This window comes from Salvelinus sp. IW2-2015, linkage group LG2 (genome assembly GCF_002910315.2).
Source record: "Salvelinus sp. IW2-2015 linkage group LG2, ASM291031v2, whole genome shotgun sequence".
Classification (NCBI taxonomy): domain Eukaryota; kingdom Metazoa; phylum Chordata; class Actinopteri; order Salmoniformes; family Salmonidae; genus Salvelinus; species Salvelinus sp. IW2-2015.
Genome location: NC_036839.1, coordinates 10,148,260 through 10,171,452, shown reverse-complemented (window position 1 = coordinate 10,171,452; position 23,193 = coordinate 10,148,260). Strand labels below are relative to the sequence as shown.

Here is a 23,193-nt window from a genome sequence, read left to right as displayed (position 1 = left end):
CAACCAACAGCACAGTAATACATGACACAACACTCTGTTTTCATGATGGACAGATGAACACAACACTCGTTTTTCATGATGGACAGAATGAACACAACACTCTGTTTTCATGATGGACAGATGAACACAACACTCTGGTTTCATGATGGACAGAATGAACACAACACTCTGTTTTCATGATGGACAGATGAACACAACACTCTGTTTCATGATGGACAGATGAACACAACACTCTGTGTTTCATGATGGACAGATGAACACAACACTCTGGTTTCATGATGACAGCATGAACACAACACTCTGGTTCATGATGGACAGATGAACACAACACTCTGGTTTCATGATGGACAGATGAACACAACACTCTGGTTCATGATGGACAGATGAACACAACACTCTGGTTTCATGATGGACAGATGAACACAACACTCTGGTTTCATGATGGACAGAAGAACACAACACTTGGTTTCAATGATGGAACATGTATGAACACAACCACTCTTGTTCATGATGGACAGATGAACACAACACGTTTTTCATGATGGACAGATGAACACAACACTCTTGTTTCATGATGGACAGATGAACACAACACTCTGTTTTCATGATGGACAGATGAACACAACACTCTGGTTTCATGATGGACAGTGAACACAACACTCTGTTTTCTATTATGGACAGATGAACACAACACTCTGGTTTCATTGACAGTATTAACATCAACCGTATCTCTGGTATTCTATGTTGGATCAGTATATACTACATACATTTTTTTCATGATGGACAGATGAACACAACACTCTGTTTTCATGATGGACAGATGAACACACAAGCAAGGTATAATGCCACAGCCATTTTAAAATAAGTCAAGACTATCAATACATTGAAACTGACAAATGATGAATTATTATATAATTATGTGCAAAAAAATACTCTGCTATGCTGATTACAATACTGACTAGTATACGATATATACTGAAGCAGAAGTATTACTATATAGCAGAACTACTGGCACTAATACTGGTCAGCATAACATATAGGAGTGTAAACTTCTTGGAAGTTGGGCTACGGCCTAGGATGCACTTCCTCTTTTTTAACAGCAGAGGGCGCTTGCCTTACTGTCCCATTGACATGTACTCTGTAACGCTGCTGTATTACTTGTACTGTATAGAGTAAGACGTGGTAGATTTCTTACCCATCTACCCATCTCAGGGCAAATGTCAATAGCCTGACTGACTGACTGCTAGGAGCATTTCTGTGACATTATGGTTTGCTATGGTTGGTGACACACATGGATGAGGTAGTAGGTATATAACGGGGATGACTCGCTTCATGCAGGGTGACGGAGGGGACATCGGAGACTCCTCCCACAAACCGCTTCCTCCCCATGCGAGAAGGGGCGGAGGTAGTGACGCCGACACACCACACACACGCACACACGACTGACAGTGACACACAGAGTGAGAGGGAACACAACACGCTGTGAGAGTACGGAGAAGGAGAGACGAAGAAGAAAGACAGCACAGTATTCACAGTGACCTTTCAGAGAGAGAGTTCTAAGCTTTAGTAATGGTTCTCCTCAGTGCGAGCGGGCTCGCAGAAGAACCGAGAGCCCCGTTTGGCTGTTCGGGCGGTAAAGGGCACTGTCTTCAGCACTGCATTGAAACAACAACAGCCAAGACAAGACAAGACAGTAAGAAGTAGCACACATCTACAGGGTTTTAGCACAGGTTAGCACACCCTACAAAGCATCAGAAGACTGGAGCAGAGAGACACTAACACATTCTATAGAGGGTTACAGTCTACAATAGGCCTTCAGGGCTGAACTTTCCCAATCCCGCTTGGAGGATTCCTGGACTTCCTGCGTATCCCCTCCTGATTCCGGGAATCTTCCAACTGGGATTTCTGGGAAAACCAGGGCATTTTGGGGAAATGTCCTTGAATTATGTGACCCTAGGGCAATTATACTGTATCTATTGGGGCGCAAATGTAAAAATGTTACAAGACAGGCTTTTATCTTGTCCGCTAGAATACAGTTATCTGTGATTTGTTATAGAGAATGTGTGTCAATAGTATTATATATGCCAAACCACACAGAATGTAAATGGCCTACGGTCGTGTGTCTTCTCTGTGGAACGGAGGGGTCGTGTATTTTAATAAAGCAGATCAATACATGGGGCTGCATCCCCAAATTGCACCCTATGGCCTATATAGTGCCCCATAGGTCTCTGGTCAAAAGTAGTGCACTACATAGGGAATGAGTTGCCGTTTGGGACTGAACCATGGTATCTGGTCCGGGAGACTATACCTTCAGCCCGGCCCGTCTACACCCCTAACTATCACAAAGCGACGACAGATAGCGGACATTACTATCACAAAGCTACGACGGGATAGCAGACATTACTATCACAAAGCTACGACGGGATAGCAGACATTACTAACTGCTACAAAGCTACGACAGGATAGCAGACATTACTATCACAAAGCTACGACGGGATAGCAGACATTACTAACTGCTACAAAGCTACGACAGGATAGCAGACATTACTATCACAAAGCTACGACGGGATAGCAGACATTACTAACTGCTACAAAGCTACGACAGGATAGCAGACATTACTATCACAAAGCTACGACGGGATAGCAGACATTACTAACTGCTACAAAGCTACGACAGGATAGCAGACATTACTATCACAAYCTACGACGGGATAGCAGACATTACTAACTGCTACAAAGCTACGACAGGATAGCAGACATTACTAACTGCTACAAAGCTACGACGGGATAGCAGACATTACTAACTGCTACAAAGCTACGACGGGATAGCAGACATTACTAACTGCTACGAAGCTACGACGGGATAGCGGATAATGATCCCACGGACATTTGAGCCGGATCCAAGTGTCTACGTTAGGTTAGCTGGACGGTCAAAGCACGTTTCTACCGTAGAATCAAGGTGACGTAAAGCCTTTTGGATTGACAGTTCCATCAGTTCCAGAGTTAAGAGGTACTTGTTAGCGGTTTGGATACCCAGTGTTAATGATCGAACGAGATCGGATTGGAGCACAGGAGAGGACCTGCATGCAGAGCGCCCGGTGTGTAAGTTTGTGTCTTAACCACGCTAGCTGTACTAGAGCAGGGAGAGAGCTTCTTCTGCACAGGCCTGCCTGCGTGTGTGTTCGTGTGTGTGGATGTAGATGTGAATACCTATGTGCGCATGAATGTGCGTGTGTACACATGTGTAATGGGTGTGTTTATGTGTACGTATATAAGTAAGGTGTGTGTGTGGTTGTAGAACTGATGGTGATTGGCCCCCCGGTCCTGTTTACCGGTGATGATGTCCTCGATGGCTCCGTCCTTTCCCTCGTAGACGTGGCGACTGCCCGTATCCTTCACCTGCTTCTTCCTCAGCTCAGCTATCACCTCCTGCTGCTGACTCCTGCCCCTGGTGTTCTTATGGGACGGAGACTGGTGGGGAGACCACACACACACTTAGTCAAATCACAGGCACCTTTGTTGACTATTCAAACGGCATAACGATGTCCCTGTGTGAATCTCCAACATCGTATTTTACTCCGCTGTAAAAGCTGGTTCCTAATGTGTCCACTAGAAAGGTTATACTGTCTATATTATATATACTGTTTATGTTTACTGGTTGGTTTACTAACTGGTTCTATTGACTGGTTGGTTTACTAACTGGTTGTATTTACTGTTGGTTTACTAGCTGGTTGTATTTACTGGTTGGTTTACTATAACTGGTTTCCATAGACTGGTTGTTACGAACTGGTTCTTTGACTGGTTGTTTACTAAGGTTCTATTGATGGTTGGTTTACTAACTGGTTCTATTGACTGGTTGTTACTAACTGGTTCTATGACTGGTTGGTTTACTAACTGGTTCTATTGGCGGGTTGTTTTACTAACTGGTTCTATTGACTTGGTTGGTTTACTAACTGGTTCTATTGACTGGTTGGTTTACTAACTGTTTATTGACTGGTTGGTTACGTTTAGCTGGGGTTTATTGGCTGGTTGGTTTACTAAGGGTTTGGATTTATGTTTGGTTTACTAACTGGTTGTATTTACTGGTTGGTTTTACTAACGGTTGTATTACTGGTTGGTTTACTAACTGGTTGTTATTACTGGTTGGTTTACTAACTGGTTCTATTGACTGTTGGTTTACTAACTGGTTCTATTGGCTGGTTGGTTTACTAACGGGTTGTATTTGCTGGTTGGTTTTCTACTGGTTGTATTTACTGGTTGGTTTACTAACTGGTTGTATTTACTGGTTATATACTGGCTGATACTGACTTGATGTGACACCTAGGTGTCTGCAGTACCTAATATAGCTGCCCCGCCAGCAGGAGAAGATCCTCCCATCGTTAGTCCTGGGGATGAGGGGGAGAAGGGAGGGGCGAAGGAGAGCTTACCTTCTGGGAAGAGGGGGAGGAGGGAGAAGGAGAGGAAGGAAGGAGGGGAGCCTACCTCTGGTCTCCTGGTCCAGCATGGCCTCCTGCTCCAGAAGCTTCTCCTCATCAATCAGCTCTGCTCTCTTCTTTGCTCGTTGTCCTCTCCGCTTGCTGACGAACCACAACCACAACACACACACACACAAACACACACACACACACACACACACAACACACACACCAACACACACACCAACAGCACACACACACACACACACACACACACACACACACACAACACACAAACAAACATTTAGCCAGAGGGCTCAAACCACACAGCCGTACCAGCGCCCTGCGTAGTGTTTGGGACAGTCTGAGGGTGTGTAAGAGAGCAATGTCAGGCTCACCCTGTAGGCCTTGACGAAGCGCACAAACACCGGGAAGAACACGGATGGGGGCGTCGTTTTGGAATTCTCGCGAAGAATTTGACGGCTCTTCGAAGGCGTCCTGTCAGAGACAAAAAGCACATTTTGCATTTGTTGATCTGTCGATCATAAAGGTAATAGTTTGATCAAACAATATAAAAAAGGGGCAATCTGGGATCGGTACATGCATTTTTGACTTTTGGATAAATGATATATGACCATTGATTCTTGAAGAATATCATGTATAAATGCCTTGTGAGCTTCGCCTTAATTGCACATGACAAATTCAGCGAGGTGAGGTTTACCAGCGCGATCTTGGCGTCGTCCTGCAGCTTTTTCAGCTTGCCCTCATTGTGTGTGATGGTCTTTGAGCATGGTGTTGTGACCGTGCATGCTGTACTCTCGCTTGGTCAGGTCCATTCCCCGCTGGAGCTCCTTCACATCCAGCAGAACGTTCTCTAACGACACTGAGATCACACCACAACCACCACACCACACACAACACAACACACACACACACACACCACACCACACACACACACCACACACACACACACACAGGCATGCACGAGTACACGTAGCACCGGCACACACAGATACACGCACGCACACACAGATACACGCACGCAGAATTGGATACTGTTCGAAGCGGGGCGCTCCCCGTTAAGGAGGGCCATACAGCACATCTCTAGAGCAACACAAGGAGCGAGGAGCCCCAACAAGTGAACAACATCATCATCCATTCTCTGAGATGATGGCTGCGGATACAGCGCAATGGAAATGCCTGCAGACCAAAGATAGGCTACAATCCGGTCCAAATCCACCGCCACGACTGATCATTAGGGGCATGTCCTAAATAGCGCCCTGCTCCCTGTTTAGCGCACTACCTTCCGGTCAAAAGTAGTAGCGCTATATAGGGAAACGGGGTGCCATTTGGGACCCACGCTAGGATCTGCCGTAGCATCGTCAGCCCTTCATCGCTGCAATCACACGAAGCTGCACGGTGAATCGTACCTGCTGCAGCCTTCTCCACATAATGCAGTTCGTTGTAGAACAGATTGACTTGGTGGTATTTCTCCTTCACCACGTTGGCTATGTAGTGCAGCAGAGTCATTTTCCGGTCTGTCGACTTGGTGTCTAGTAGCTGGGGGGGATGAGAGGATTCAAAAAAATGAAGTGTGAAAACAGTGCTTGCGTCCCAAATGGCACCCTATTGCCTATGTAGTGGACTAGTAGCAATCCTAAAGCACGTCATGCACTACTAGCAATACATTTGGGAGAAAGAATCTCCTACCAAATCTAAACTCTGTAGTTTGAAACCGTATACTGCTCCCCGTTTGCTGCTGTTCATGTAGTTTCCGAGAGCCAAGATGATCTGAAGAAAAAGAACATATTAGAACAACACAGAAGGCAGCCAGGAACAATATTTTCAACACGTTTTTCAGTGCAGGATATTTCCGACGCATAGAATTTCTGCCACGAGTCGCTTACCTCGAGAATTTTCTTGAGTTTCTGTGAGGATTTTATTGACACAGATGCTGCGATGACCGCGTGGAGTTGCTGCGAAGAACAAGAAAGGAGGAAGTAGAACTAAAGTCAGAGAAGAGGAGGATAAGCCCAACTCAAGAAAAACCCATCCTCCTCTCCAGTCACCATATGGCTCTGTTCAAAAGTAGTGCACTATGTAGGGAATAGGGTGCCATTTGGGCCACATGCATGGAGTCCCGGGCCTCACCGGCGTCAGCATCTGCACGCTCTCGCAGAAGTTGCCAATGAAGGCCATGATGGTCATCTTCTGCGTGAGCCGCTCGATCTTGCTGAAGTGCATCATGAAGCGGTCCTCGTCCGCCAGCGCCTCCACGGGCTTCCGCTCCTTCTCGTACTGACGCATGACCTTCACCTCGCTCTCCGTGGGCAGGAAGCGCATCAGACACTCCACGTAGTCCACCGACAGGGTGCGCAGGTCAAACCTGACGGGGTGGGGGAGGGTTTAGACATAGACGCACACACGCTATGCAGACACAGCCTGCAAATAAAGGCTAACAAGCACACACACACACACCACCGTAACCAAATGGACCCTCATTTATAATACTACATAGGTAAGACAACAAGAAATTGCGTCCCAATTGGCACCCTATTCCCTACATAGTGCACTACTTTTGACCAGCGTTGTGCACTATATAAGTAATAGGGCGCCATTTGAACATAACCCGAAGAGTCCATTGTGTGTCTTACAGCTGGATGGCCTTGCAGATCTCCTCAGGGGCCTTGCCCACTTTCCTCAGGGTGATGGCCATGTTCTTGGCCCGGTTGGCGTCCAGCAGTGCCACCTTGTTGGGCCCCTTCTGGATGACCTTGGTCTTGCTCATGATCAAGTCGATGGCCGGGCCCTGGGCTTTCGTCTTGAACATCTCCTCAAACTCATCCACGTTCAGGTCCTGAGGTTGAAGACACAAGAATCCTAAGCAACCTGCCCTGTGGTGAGCGGCCTACACGCTGTTAGAAGTACGGTAGACCAACATAGCTTTAATAGTAGGTCCAAGTGTGAAGTGCATACACGTGGGGGTGAGTGGATGGTTCCCTACCTCCAGTATCCTCTCGTCGTCGATCTCGTTGAACACGGTGCCGTTGATTTGGTTGGGCTTCAGCGCCACCCAGTTGAACACCGGCAAACGGAACTTGGTCTTGATGGGCTTCTTAATCTTCACGGCTGCACAGCGAAACACAGACCAATTCTTCCGTAAAGCACTCCATCCGCCATGTCCATCATCACGCTCACAAACACACAGTGCACGGTCGTGTTGACGGAGGGGTAGACGGGGTCGGCATCCCAAATGGCACCCTATTCCCTGTATAGAGCACTAACTGTGACCAGGGCACGTATGGCTCCGGTCAAAAGGTGTGCACTATATAGGGCATAGGCTGCCATTTGGGGCAGGATTTTATGTGACTGGAGGTGGTGGCACACGTGGAGATTCAGGAGGCTTAAGAGCCCATTCATTAAAATCCCACAGAGAAAGCTGGAGAGGTGCTCCACAGTTATTTCCACAGCAGGGCCTGATGTGCCCTGGCTAGCTCTGTACTGCTAGCCGTAGCCACTACAGTTTATTGATTGAACCTATATTTAACCAAGACGTTGCATTCAGTAGTGGGCCCAGAATAGAGCCTTGGGGTACACCAGATTGAGTTAGCTATGATATTGAATGTGCATATGGCTAGGCTTGTCATTCCTGGCACAGCAGCAGATTATGTTTTTATAGACTAGGATTATGGCCATACCCGTGATGCTACGAGGCGCAGACAGACTGACAGAGGTACCGCCGGTGGCGGGGCAGAGAGATAAGGATTAGGACCGGAGAGTGTGACAACCAGGGCATTCCAGGCCTGTGCAACACTCTCCTATCTTACTATCACCATCAGCCTGCCTGCAGCGGCACGTCAATGTGTTTCAGCATGCAACAACAGACACTACCAGACATCACAAAAAACACACACACACACACGTTACAGTACAACAGGGAGACCGTGCAGGAGTTGGAAATGTGGCATTTTCAGTGCTTTCCCATCACATCTGTCAAGACTAAGTCAGACTTGTACCTTGTCTCGTCCCATTACATTTAGCAGGCTAAGGACCAGCATTTCAGGATCCCATAATGTTGACAAATGACTGTTACCACGTGTCCATGTACTGTAGTCCACGCTTTGTGGGGAGACTATTGTTTCATATTTTGGTGTGCTCAAGACTTTTTACAGTCCAGCAGTGAAGAATAAAGAATATTTGGGGGGAGTTTTCCAACAGTCGTAAGCGAATTCAAAGAGAATGCATGAAACAAAGAGTCCAATTTAATTATTGGCTAGACTAAAATAATATCAATGTAGTGCCTAGGGCATAAGTGTCCATCTCTTTACGTGGACCTTCTTCCTCTGTGTGTTTGTGTGTGTGTGTGTGTGTGTGTGCGTGCGTGTCCATCTTAACATTTGAGGTTGAGACTAAAAATACAATTTCCAAATACTCGGGGGGGGTAAAAACACAACCACATGACAGAGAAAACCTACAGAACAGTTTGATGGGTCCCTCTGGTTGGCAGAAAACAAAAGTAGAGAGAAAACAACCAGAGAAATCATTGAGAACAAAATAATATTGTGCTTCCATTTTAAAGAGAGAAAGAGAGATTAGCAAAATAATATGTCCCCTCTAGACCAAACCAACCATTCCTTTGTGTGTTCAAAACAAGCGTTATACTTCAAAGTGTACTAATGCAATTACTGTCATACTAAATTGTAGATTCTTTAGACAATAGTCACATATTCATCGTGACAGGTCAACTTCTGTAATGATCTTGTGCCACATTGCAACTCTGTATCAACTGGTCAAAGGCTGCAGTGATAGGTTAGGGAGGTGAGTGACCTGTTAAGGAGGAGGCCAGTCAGGGAGTCAGAAGAGGCCTGACTAGCTGTCCCATCAGCTCTGAGTCACCCATGGCTGCCCAGATGGCCCTGATATTATCCAGGAAGTCAAGCAGCTTGAAATAGCTTCGAGTAAACAGCATCGGACACACTGATAAAGGACTGCTGTGACAGGAGGAAAGCAGGGTAGAAAAGGCCTAGAAGGATCTCAGGAGGCTTGGCTCCTGTTCTACTGCTGTCAGTCATACCCACACAAACAGACAGACTGCTCAGTCACTGAGGCAACACGGCGTTGACGTAGATAGTGAATTTAGAAGCAATGGAGAGCACACCGGTGTCCTTTCAGTGACCTATTGTGATAAGGGCTGAGAACACTTGATAATGACCGTTCATAAATGGATCAAAAGAGGTTTGTCATTGAGATCGCTGACAGCCGACACCTCCAACACACGTCGTCAGAACGAAAGCCTATCATGACAACTCATCTTCCATTGTCTGCTACAGAACGAAAGCTTATCATGAAAACACATCTTCCATTGTCTGCTACAGTGTGATTCATTCACATCCACACACATAGCGAGCGTCTCAAGGAGCACGCTATTCCCTATGCAGTGCACTACTTTTGACCAGAGCCCTGTGCCAAAAGCAGTGCACCACAAAGGGAATAGGGTGCCATTTGAGACGCTCGCGCAGTCTCACATGTGGGCGGCGTCTGAGTGTGAGGACCTTACCTGCTAACCCTGAATTGAAGATGACGGTGGGGGATCCACAGCCCGGAAGCGGGGGGGCCATGGGGGGTGGAGGCGGGGGCAGGGGCGCAGACACCTCCATGGGGCCGGGGGGAGGCGGGGGAGGAGGGGGCGGCGGGGGAGGGGGAGGAGCGGCAGGACCAGCCAAAGGCCCATTTGGCACTGGAAGAGAGGGGAAAAATTTAGAAGAGGGAATGCGAGAGAGAGAGAAAGAGAAAGAAAGAGAAAAAGAGAAAGAACGAGAAAGAGAGAAATTAAGCATGGAATTGACAGAACAACATGCCAAGTGCTGTTTCCAATTGAGACTCAATCAGCAGAGTACAAACTCCCCTCGTGTGACTGCTCTCCTCCCTCCCTCCCTCCCTCCCTCCCTCCCTCCCTCGGCTATCTTTCCCCAAACAATGAAAGGGCGTGTTGTGAAACTAGCAACTAGCAATCCAGACTGTTTAGCTACCGTCTGGGACTAAACAGTAAACGGGATTGGTCTAGAACTCCACCTACCGATCCCAGGCACAAGCGGTGGGGGAGGAGGAGGGGGCGGCACGGGCATCCCCGGGACCCCATTCGACCCCATCGGGCTGACCGCACCCCCTTTATAGCCCCCTGGTACACCCTCAAATCCTGCCACCAGTGGGCCCCCGGGGGCGGGCGGCGAGGGCAGGTTGGAGAGGTCCCCGACGCCCTTCTTCTGGATCGTCATGGTGCCTTGCTTCTCCAGCTCGTGGATCTTCTTCTCCAGGTTACACTGCCTCTGGATGGCCTCGTCCTTCTCCTTCACCATCCGCCGCAGCGTGTGCACCTGCGAGTTGGCGTCCTTGTACACCTCCTGGGTGATAGGCACGGGGAACGGAGATGTCAATGTATGTACGCAGATCAGGGGGCCGTTTACTATGAAAACATCTCAGAGTAGGAGCGCTGACTTACAGTATAGGATCAGTTTAGCCTTTTAGATCACAATAAATAAGATCGCACGGACGGGGAGGACCTGATCCTAGATCAGCACTCCTTAGAAGCTTGATACAAACAGGCCTTGAAAATGATCGACCTGTGTCTGTCTAATAGCGTTATTCACTTCTCTCCACCCGTTGATTTAGGGCACGGTGAGTTGTAGGGGAATGAGTCTCACCCGGATCGAGTCGAGCTCCTTGTTGCGCGTCATCAGCTGTTTCTCCAGCTCCACGATCTTGGACATGGCCTCGTTCTCCGTGTCCTGCAGCTTCTCCGTCATCTGGGAGAGCAAAGGTCAAGGTTCACCGTGGCATGGACACACAGAGAACTGTGAGAGGGTTTTGTGCATGCAGGAACAGTCATGTACACTTTTGTACATAACAGTGTAGGCTAATAGGACGGGTACACCGATATCACGATATGGCTTGCTCAACAATATCATATCGAATGATCGATATTGATGCCCATCCCTAGTCACAACCCAATAAAGTGTTTGTAGTCCTTAACACACATTTATGCAGGTCATAATACACAGGGGTGTATTACATAGAAGGTGTATGTGTGTGCAAATCATGCATCATTTGACATCAGCCATGTGTTGCGAGACTCTAAGGAAACATTAGCCATCAAAACATTCATGTCAAATGCTCTTCCTCTGGAGTTTGTGGACATCCTGATCTGAACAAAAATGTGGACTTTTCTAGAGTTAGGCTAGGAGGCCCAGAGACCATTGGGCAGTGTGTGTGTGTGTGTGTGTGTGTGTGTGTGTGTGTGTGTGTGTGTGTGTGTGTGTGTGTGTGTGTGTGTGTGTGTGTGTGTGTGTGTGTGTGTGTGTGTGTGTGTGTGTGTGTGTGTGTGTGTGTGTGTGTGTGTGTGTGTGTGTGTGTGTGTATGTGTGTGTTGACGACTGCTAACTGAAAGCATGAAACTAATCTAAAGGGCCTTTGAGAGAGAGAGGCATGTGATGGAAAGGCACACTGTACATGTTGTCAGATCCCTCCCCGACACTGCTGTACAGCGCAGCACGCTGACGTCTGTACGGCATCAAATAGTAGTCAGTACGTCAAAACAGACTAAATAAAGTCACAGTCACTAGAAGAGGGCAGACTGGGTTCTTATAGGGCGAAAAGATGGGACTGAAGTGGTGAAAGAGTAATTGAGGATTCTGAAAGAAGGGACGGGTGGAGTGAGTTAGTGAAAAGTGCAAAGTGTGGGGTGGCAAGAGTAAGTACAGAGCGTCACGAGCAGTTAAGGGATGGAGACAGGAAGTCTGCGCGTGGTTGTCGTGTCCTCTCACATGTGACATGTTCTCCTCTAGCTCCTCCACGCGCTCCAGCGCAGCGTTCTTGGTCTCGGCGTCCTCCAGCAGGGCGCCCACGTCAAACACGTTGTCCAGGTAGGCCTGGATCTGCACTGACAGCTTGTCACTCTCCGTGTGCTTCAGCTTCTACAGAGAGGCGAGAGGAAGAGTCAGTGAAACGCCTATAACACGTTGGTCCATGTTGTTACCATATTCTCCATTGGGGGTAACACCCCAAAAAAGTTGAACAGCTTCTTCATATATTTGCGGCCTTTAAATCTAATGTACGTCTACCTCAAATCAAACTGCATTTGTCACGTGCTTCGAAAAACGACAGGTGTGGACTAACAGCGAAATACTTAATTACTTACGAAATGCTTACTCTACGAAATAGTAGAAAAATAATAACGAGGAATAAATACACAAGGAGTGCCGATAACTTGGCTATATACGCAGAGTACTTACATCCAGGTAGGTGTCCAGACAGAGCTTGGTGAAGTCGTACTGCAGATGTACCCGGAAGTTCATGTCCTCTACCGAGTGGACCACGATGTTGATGAACTGCATACACGCCACCTACAGGCACCGGCAAACATTAAGAAAAGCATACAGAGTGAATTTCACACCAAGAGAAACCAAAAACATCCAATGCATTTACAGGGGACACATGTAGCGTACGTCTCAAATGGTACACTACTCCCTATATAGTGCACTACTGTTGACCGGAACCCTATTGGCCCCGGTGAAAAGTAGTGCTCTTTAAAGAGAATAGGGTGCTGTTTGGGACTCACCCACAGACTCCAGGGCCTGTAAATAAGCGTGTGAATGGAAATGATCTGGCTGCATCCATCTTGTTAAATGGGCAGATAAAGGGAGTCACGTCAGGCTTGTCCCAAATGGCAGCCGAATCCCTACGTAGTGCCCTACTTTTGACCAGGGAATTAGGGTCCCACTTGGGACACGGCCTCCCCAGTCTAATGTGCACAGTGGAGTGTCACCGTGTCAGTGCATTCTCCTTGCTAATACTGTCTTAATGGACTTCCTTAAGAAGCTCAGAGTCGACTGTGTGAGAGACGCCAGGCCCCGTCTGACAAATCTGTTTGCTTTCGTGCTTGTGTCAAATGACTGGCCCGCTACCAACTGGCTCAGAGTTGACTTGTGACTGGTTGGACTCTCATGCACACACAGCACACACGGACCAATGGGGAGCCTCGGAGCAGAGGCAGAGTGGCACATTGAGAAAAAGCATGTATTTTGTTGACACACACCACACAGCATGCTGCCTCATCTATTTCTATTCAAACATATTAGTAGGAAATCTGCGACAAAACAAACTGAGTTGGCGAGGATCCCTTGCGCGTGGTTGGCCAATGATAGAATGAATTAAACGGCAAGCGACAGGGTCTGTGATTTCAGGATATGATGTAGCCTAGCAATCGATAGCTCGTCCAGTGGAAACGTTGTGTACCATAAAGTCAATGTTGTTGTCCATGTCCTTGAAGTGTTCCATCAGCCTCTCGAACCGCTGTGTCTCAGCACACACCTGCAAGAAAAACAATCAATCATTCATTTTGTTATGGGCCCTGGTCAAAAGTTGTACACTACATAGGAAATAGGAGACCATTTGGGAAGCAAGCCGTATTCTTTGCAACGCAGCATACTGTATTACCTCAGGTTGAGAAATGAAACGTTTCTGTCATATTCTCTGCCTTATGCAAAACCTACCAATGTACTGTCTCCTCACTCCCTCCCAGCACTCGGGCTCCCTCCCTGCTAAAAGGGCTTTTTAAACACACATGACCTATTTTCTCCCACTGTGATTACCATATCTACATCTCTGAGAGAGAGGGAGGGGGAGGAGAGAAGAGAGAGAGAGGGGTGAGAGGGAGAGAGAAAGAGAGAAGATGAGAGGAGAAGAGAGAGCGGAGAGAGAGAGAGAGAGAGAGAGAGAGAGGGAGAGGGATGCAGCTCTATAGTTCAGACAGTGCTCAGAGGCAGGGAAGGGGAGACACACAGAGGAGAGATAAAGAGTCAAGGAGATGAGGAGGAGAGAGGGAAGAGAGGGGATTGGAGTGCATAAGCACAGCCTTCATACACAATGCTCTGTGCCCCAGACTGCACCCTGCCCCCCACTCAAACAACCCCTTCTAGCTCACGGAGCGGGGAGTCAAGAACCCCCTCACAACAAGCCTCCTCAAAGAGGGAGAGCTCGATTTCAACGTAAGCAAGCCAACATAACACTCGGATTGGATCAGTTCTTTGCATAAAACACAAAAAGCTGAAAAAGAAAGCACCGTTTTCATATTACAATTTATATGACACTGCCAACCAATAACGATTGTCCAATGTGACCAATAAGATCATCTAAATCAAATACAATTTTTATTTGTCACATATTTAGCAGATGTTATTGCGGGTGTAGTGAAATGCTTGTGTTTCTAGCTCCAACAGTGCAGTAATATCTAACAATTCACAACAATACACACAACCTAAAAGTAAATGAATGGAATTAAGGAATATATAAATATTAGGATGAGCAATGTCGGAGTGGCATAGACTAAATACAGTAGAATAGAATACAGTATATACATATGAGATGAGTAAAGCAAAAATTATTAAAGTGACTAGTGTTCCATTATTAAAGTAACCAGTGACTTCAAGTCTATGTATATGGGGCAGCAGCCTCTAAGGTGCAGGGTTACGTAACCGGGTGGAAGCCGCCTAGTGATGGCTATTTAACAGTCTGATGGCCTTGAGGTAGAAGCTGTTTTTCAGTCTCTCGGTCCCTGCTTTGATGCACCTGCACTGACCTCGCCATCTGGATGATAGTGGGGTGAACAGGTCGTGGCTCGGATGGTTGTTATCCTTGAATTTCTTTTACACCTTCCTGTGACATCGAGTGCTGTAGGTGTCCTGGAGGGCAGGTAGTTGCCCCTGGTGTTTCTTCGGGCAGACCGCACCACCCTCTGGAGAGCACCGCGGTTGCGGGCGGTGCAGTTGCCGTACCAGGCGGTGATACAGCCCGACAGGATGCTCTCAATTGTGAGGGTTTTAGGTGCCAAGACAAATTTCTTCAGGCTCCTGAGGTTGAAGAGGCGCTGTTGCGCCTTCTTCACCACACTGTCTGTGTGGGTGGACCATTTCAGATCATGTGATGTGTACGCCGAGGAACTTGAAGCGTTCCACTGCGGTCCCGTCATGTGGATAGGGGCGTGCTCCCTCTGCTGTTTCCTAAATTCCACGATCAGCTCCTTTGTTTTGTCGACATTGGCCCCTCTAACCACATCTATTGCAAAGGGTCAATCGCTATCCATTGACTTTAATAGATGCAGTGGCACACATGGCTATGTCTCTACCTTCTGCTTATGGGGGAGCAGCTCTGAGCAATAGAAGTTGCTATTCCATCTCTAATAACTGTGAAATGCAATAGAGAGTAATGCTCAATATTTCATTCTGGGTGTAAATATTGCATTAACTGCAGTCGGCCCAAGTTCCCCGAGCCGGCCTAGAAACTGGGACTGCTGTAGAGATGCCAGGCCACCCCAGACTCCACCTTACTCCCCTCCTTTCTAGAGGAGATCAAATACTCTACACATTCAACTGCATACAACACAGGGTATGAGCGCTGAACTAGCATCAGCTCTCCCTTTTAGATCATAATGAACTGAAGATTACATGGACAGGGCGACCTGATCCTGGGTCAGCACTCTTACTCTGAGATACATACAGCCCCCTGATCAGGCTGTACTAAATATTACTCACATTTGTACTCACATTTGTTAGAATACATCTTTGAAGGGCCTGTAAAATCACTAACAAAACACAGGACTGTTTTCTCTTTGGGCCTGAGAGGTCAGTGAACTCAGCCTTTTCTGGCTGAGAGATGCGGAGCAACATGTCTAAAGGCTTTGATACAGCCGACGCTGCGCTGCGTCCCTCGATAACGTCCTCCTACCACACGACTCACGACGTCAACTATGTGAAATTCCACTGCTTAGACACAATAGCACAGCACTATCTTCTTGCTCCGCGCGTCCCCCATACCGCACCTCCTTGAAGTTGTCGAACGCAGAGAGAATGATTTCGTGTCCTCCCCTCACGAGACACACGGCGGCCAGCAGCTCCAACACCAGAGCTTTGGTTCTGGGAACGGAGAAGAAGAAGAGAAGGAACGGTCAACATAGCGCGGCGCCACTGCCAACACCGACCCATCATTTCTACCACGAGGTTACATAACGGTGGCATCCCAAATTGCACCCTGTACCCTTTCTAGTGCACTACATTGGACCAGAGCGCCATGGACCCTGGTCAATAGTAGTGCACTATGAAGGGAATAGTGTGCCATCAAATCAAATTGTATTTGTCACATGCGCCGAATACAACCGGTGTATATCTTACTGTGAAATGCTTACTTACAAGCCCCTAACCAACAATGCAGTGTTAATAAAATAGAGTTAAATATTTTCTTACAAAATAAACTATAGTAAAAAAAGATATAATAATAATACAAAAAAATTATGAGGCTACATACAGGCGGTACCGGTACCGAGTCAATATGCGGGGGGTACAGGTTAGTCAAGGTAATTTGTTCATGTAGGTAGGGGATAATAAACAGCGAGTAGCAGCAGGGGGGGGGGGGGGGTGTCACTGCAAATAGTCCGGGTGGCCATTTGATTAGTTGTTCAGCTGTTTTATGGCTTGAGGTAGAAGATGTTAAGGAGCATTTTGGACCTGGACTTGGCACTGCGTTACCACTTACCGTGCAGTAGCAGAGAGAACAGTCTATGACTTTGGGCCTGCCTCTGACACCACTTAGTATATAGGTCCGGGATGGCAGGAAGCTTTTCCCCAGTGATGTTCTGGGCCGTACGCACTACCAAGGTTCATCCGAGGTTACATCGTGTGTTTTTATCAGATCACATGACTGGATCTAAAATGTCTATCTAATATCTGAACATGTAACATATGATAAGCAGGTCCGTTGATATAATCCAGAGGATTAAATGAAACGTATATTACAGAGTGAATCCCTCAGCCATAATCCCTACGGGTGATGAAGTGAAGTACCATCAGCTCATTCATTAAAAGTCAAAATATTATATTATTTTCTATTCTGTCCTTTTTTTTTTTAAATTTCACTGTAATTCTAGAGGAATTCTCTGCCTGGGTCACAGACTACGGTAGAGGTGTTATTTGACAGATGATTCGAGACAGCTCGCAAACCCCCTTTCAACCCAGCACAAACACACACGCATACACTCACACAGGGTTGGCGTTCACACAAGTGCGCGCGCAATGCAAGCGGACACAAAGACACGCGCGCTACACACACTTCAATAAACAACACCCAGGGGCCTGAGTAAAAAGGCGCCTCCTGTCGCCTGTTGCTCTGTGCAGCTGCCAGTGTTTAGCAGTGTGCCAGCGGTGCCCTGAGCTGGCTGTCTGGCTGGCTGGCTGGAGGAATGAGTTAGTGCTGGATGCTGGCTTCGCACACAATGTGGACGCTGAAAGAGCAGGTGCAGCAATAAGGGGAGGGAAGGGCCTGTATTCATGAAGCGTCACAGAGTAGGAGTCAGGAGTGCTGATCTACAATCCGTTTTGCATTTTAGATCATCATGAATGTGATAATATAGACCGAGGGGGACCTGATCCTAGATCAGCACTAATACCTTAATACACTTTATGAATATTGGACCCGTTTCACTAAGAAGTAGAGGAGCTGTTTAACACCAGACACAACGCTTCCATCTCACCTGGGATTCTTATTGTTCAGACTTAGTGCAATTTCATTCACAGCGTGCGGGTGGGACATCACCATGTTGAAGCCATACTGGGTCGTCAAAAACAGATGGAGCAAGAGAGGGATGGAGGGAGAGAAAAAGAGAGAGATCTCTTTTAATAAACAGGGAGTGACTCCTTTTACATAACAAAGAGAAACTTGAGAAATAATGTGTTGTGGAAAACATGGTAGACGCCAAATTGAATTTGGCCGATGATGGATGACGGCGTGTGTGTGCTTCAACCCTCCATTGACGTCCCACATGGCACCCTGTTCCCTACATAGGGCACTACTTTTGACCGGCGCTAGGGAATAGGGTGCTATTTGGGACGCATACTATGTGTTGGGTTTGCCCGGGGACCGGAGAGACTCTCACCTGGTAGTTCATGATGGCTCGCAGGCACATGATGCAGACGTGAACGTCGTCCTTCTTACAGACCAGCCGGGAGTTCTTCAGAGTTCTCCGGCTCGGCAACGCGTTGCAACTGAAACAAATGGGACACATGGCTTGGTAAACACGAAAACAGATGCCATCGGTGAACTGTAGCAGCCCACATACCATTCTTGCACCCCGTCGTTTTCAAAGTAGACATTAAACTCCATGGCACGCTACATGGACACACAAAGAGCTGTGTAATCCACTCCCTTACTCAGAGGCCAGAGGGGAGACCGTGTGATTGTCTTAATTTAACTATCCTGCACAAAAATATCACTTACAACTAGTACAATGGAGCCAAGTCATTTGCATGCATGGAGGTGATCAGGCCGGCTTTGTGGAGACAAAACGTTAGCGAAAGAGGGCCTTTCTCCTGACCCCTTTCATCTCAATGAAAGGAGAGCGCTTGAGTAGCACAGCGCTTGTTGTGTGTGTGTGTGTGTTTGTGTGTGTGTGTGTGTGTGTGTGTGTGTGTGTGGTGTGTGTGTGTGTGTGTGTGTGTGTGTGTGTGTGTCTGCCTGCCACAGACACAGTCCAGTACAGCTCAGCTCAGTCCAGCCAGGGACATAAGACTGATTATTTCCAGCCCTGCATGTCATAAGACTTTTCCACCAGCCATGGTTCTGGGAAAAGGTGCCTTCAGCCTACCCATGCATACACACACACACTGATTCATGTCAGCACTGACGCCTTGAAGCTCTGAATCTGTCTTCTGTGTGTGTGTGTGTGTGTGTGTGTGTGTGTGTGTGTGTGTGTGTGTGTGTGTGTGTGTGGTGTGTGTGTGTGTGTGTGTGGTGTGTGTGTGTGTGTGTGTGTGTGACTAAAAATTTGATAAGGATTTTATGATGAGGGTAGATAAGAACAGATCCAACCTACTGGCTGTAGTCTTCATGGTCTGACGCTTCTCACTGGCTCCATGAATGAGAGCTATTCAGCAGCAAGCAAGCAGTTATGACGTGTGCGTGTAGTAAAGGTAAAATAGCAAAACATTGTGTGGGGTGTGTGTGCGAGTGACTTTGTTTGTCTTTGTGTATGTGTGTTTGTGTGTGTGTGTGTGTATGTGTGTGTGTTTATGTGTGCTCTTTGTTCTATTTAGGTGCATGTGGCGCCTACGTAGTGCAAAACAAGTTTCCTGCTTCACGAGACCGCTGACAGAATTGGAACATCGCCTCACACCCAGCCAGCGACGGGCGGCGGTGTTCCAAAAGAACTGCGATTTTACAGGAAAATATAATTTCAGAAAAATACCTCCAGCACTCAGCCTGCCTGCTACCAGGCAGCGGAAACGATTGGTTGAACGACACATATTTGAGAGAAAGAGACTTCGGTATGGACACGTCCCAAATAGCGGACTGTAGGGCTCTGGTCAAAAGTAGTGCACTACATAGGGACCAGGGTGCCATTTGGGACGCGTCCTATGCTTCGTAACCACACAGACGGAACGATGTATGGTGACAGGACTATGAGTAAAAAGAGACAGTCGATCACCCTGATTCAATGTAGGCACGGTGGACTTGCGTTGACAGGCCTTGTGGTGCACCGACTTAGAGCCCATAAAAGATCCTCAAAGGCCTTCCAAACTATGTTTTCATGGACGTTACTTCAACACTAAAGCTAATAAACAGCATAGTCTAAGGCTGAGTCACAAATGGCACCTTAATTCCGATATAGTGCAATACTTTACATTGGGCTCTGGTCAGAAGTAGTGCACCGCATAGGGAATAGGGTGCCATTTGGGACGTGCCTATAGTCGAAATCACAACAACACGTTGACAAACACAACTACAAACTAGGCCAGCCTAAATATTTCTAGGTAACCCTGGGCGAACCAGAAGACGTACCATCGTCCTTGCGAATACTTTGGGCATTTCAAAGAGCTCGGTGTCCTTCGAGTTTTGCCGTGAGTTTTTAAGAAAAAGACGTGTAAAATTCAACATGACATCAGAAAAGTGACACACAATGATTGACTTGGGAGGGATACAACTGTGTCAAGGCAAAGGTTCTGTACGTTGTAAATAGGAATACATACTGATGACGCTAATGTTAATTACCTTGACTTGTCAGCCTGTGTCAGGAGGTAACTAAGGAATAACAGTACAGATAACATTGTATTAGTTTATACATCAGAAGGGTTTGGTTGTAGCCAGCTACTACTTGCACAACTACCCGCCGCATATAGCCTGCTCAAGGAGACATACAAAAGCAATAATCAGAGGGGGCCAGGGACAATGCCGGTATAAAAAGCCATTTGCTCTAAACGGGAACAGAAATTTCTACAGTAAGTTCACAACAGAGGTAGTCGCATCTCCCCTTCAACGCCTCCACACACTGGACCACAGCTTTGCAAAGGAAGCAGGTAGGAGTGTGTGTGTGTGCGTTGGCGCCTGCCTTCCCGCGTGTGCTCGTGCGAGTGTGTGGCAGGTAGTGAAGACAGGGGAGGGGGGGGAGGAGGTGTTGAGGTAAGGCTAGAGGGGTGGGGCGAGCTAGAGCTGAGGCGAGCTAGAGCTATCAGATAGCACCGTGAGCCACAATGTGTGCTGTGTAGACCTGCCTGCTGCTGCTGAAGACTGGAGCACAGAGCAGGAGACTAGAGGAGGAAGGCCGGTACAGAACACCAGTCAACATCAGCTCTCAGTGTCACCTTACTAAGTTCATACAGCTGCCATTCACATACAGTGCCTTCAGAAAGTACTCACGCCCCTCCACTTGTTCCACATTTTGTTGTGTTTACAGCCTGAATTTAAAATGGATCACATTAAGATGTTGTGTCACTGATCTACACACAATACCCCATAACGTAACTGTGGAATTATGTTTTACGACATTTGTACAAATGAATAACAAATGAAAAGCTGAAATGTTTTGAGTGTATTACATACTTAACCCCTTTGTTATGGCAAGCCTAAATAAGTTCCAAGAGTAAAAATGTGCTTAACAAGTCACATAATAATTTGCATGGACTCACTGTGTGCAAAAATAGTTTTTAACATGATCTTTGAACGACTGCCTAATTTCTGTAACCCACACATACAGTCGGTCCCTCAGTCGAGCAGTGAATTTCAAACACAGATTCAACCACAAAGACCAGGGAGGTCTTCCAATGCCTCGCAAAGAAGGGCACCTATTGGTAGAAAAAAAAAGCAGACATTGAATATCCCTTTGAGCATGGAGAGTTATTAATTACACTTTGGATGGTGTATCAATACACCCAGTCACTACAAAGATACAGGCGTCCTTCCTAACTCAGTTGCCAAAGAGGAAGGAAACCTCAGGGATTTCACCTTGAGGCCAATGATGACTTTAAAACAAATACAGAATTGAATAGGAGAAAACTGAGGATGGATCAACAACATTGTAGTTACTCCACAATACTCACCTAAACGACAGAGTTAAAACAAGGAAGCCTGTACAGAATAAAAAATCCAACACAACACATCCGCCTAGTACCACTCTTCATATGTTCAAGCATGGTGGTGGCTGCATCATGTTATGGGTATGCTTGTCATCGGCAAGGACTAGGGAGTTTTTTAGGATACAAAGAAACAGAATAGAGCTAAGTTTGAAAATCTATGGCAAGACTTGAAAATGGCTGTCAAACAATGATCAACAACCAACTTGACAGAGCTTGAAGAATCTTTTAAAGAACAATGTGCAAATATTGTACAATCCAGGAGTGCAAAGCTTTTAGAGACATAGTCAGAAAGAAATTCTAACATGTATTGACTCAGGGGTGTGAATACTTATGTAAATTAGATATTTCTATATTTCATTTTCAATACATTTGCAAAAATGTCTAAAACCATGTTTTCACTTTGTCATTATGGGGTATTGTGTGTAGATGGGTGAGATTTTTGTAAATATTTAATCAATTTTGAATTCAGGCTGTAACACGAAATGTGGAATAAGTCAAGGGGTATGAATACTTTCTGAAGGCACCACATGGGTCCCGAATGGCACCCTATTCCCTACATTGTACTACATTTCAAAACCAGTGCACTATATAGGGAACAGGTTGCCACTGGTCAAAAGTAGTGCACTATATAGGGAATAGAGTGTCATTTGGGACACAAACATAGCCTTAGTCTCCTATAGTATCTTTCATCTGATAACACAATTGCTTGACAGAAGTACGAACACTAACCCCACAGGCCCTTGTACATAGGCGCTAGCACCCACATATACTATAAAGTGTACTACTTTGGAACACCTGGTCAAAGGCGACAGTCTATAGAGAATCGGGTGCCATTTTGGGGGACACATTTTGGGGGACACAAACTGGCCTGTATGTTTACTAAGAGAAGAAGCCTAGCGAGTCCAGATTCGTTCGTCCACCATATGAGAGTTAGGATAATGTTGGAGTTCCCTCGGTGTAACGTCTCTCGTAAAAGACCTGTGAGTTACTGACAGTCAGAAAAATAGGGATTAGTCATCTACGTGTGAAGTCAACGGGACTAACACATCGGGACATAATTGAAACGACCGCGGCGATTAACAGAGTCAGAAAATCAAATCAAATCAAATTATATTTGTCACATACACATGGTTAGCAGATGTTAATGCGAGTGTAGCGAAATGCTTGTGCTTCTAGTTCCGACAATGCAGTAATAACCAACAAGTAATCTAACCTAACAATTACACAACTACTACCTTATACACACAAGTGTAAAGGGATAAAGAATATGTACATAAAGATATATGAATGAGAAATATGCATAATTGGATGAGATTTGAGTCCTAGTC

At 46.6% G+C, this 23,193-nt stretch overlaps 1 pseudogene; it reads right to left on the bottom strand.

Annotated features, from left to right (window-relative positions):
- Positions 1 to 23,193, bottom strand: part of LOC111974168 (formin-like protein 2) — an 81,155-nt pseudogene that overhangs the window by 5,082 nt on the left and 52,880 nt on the right.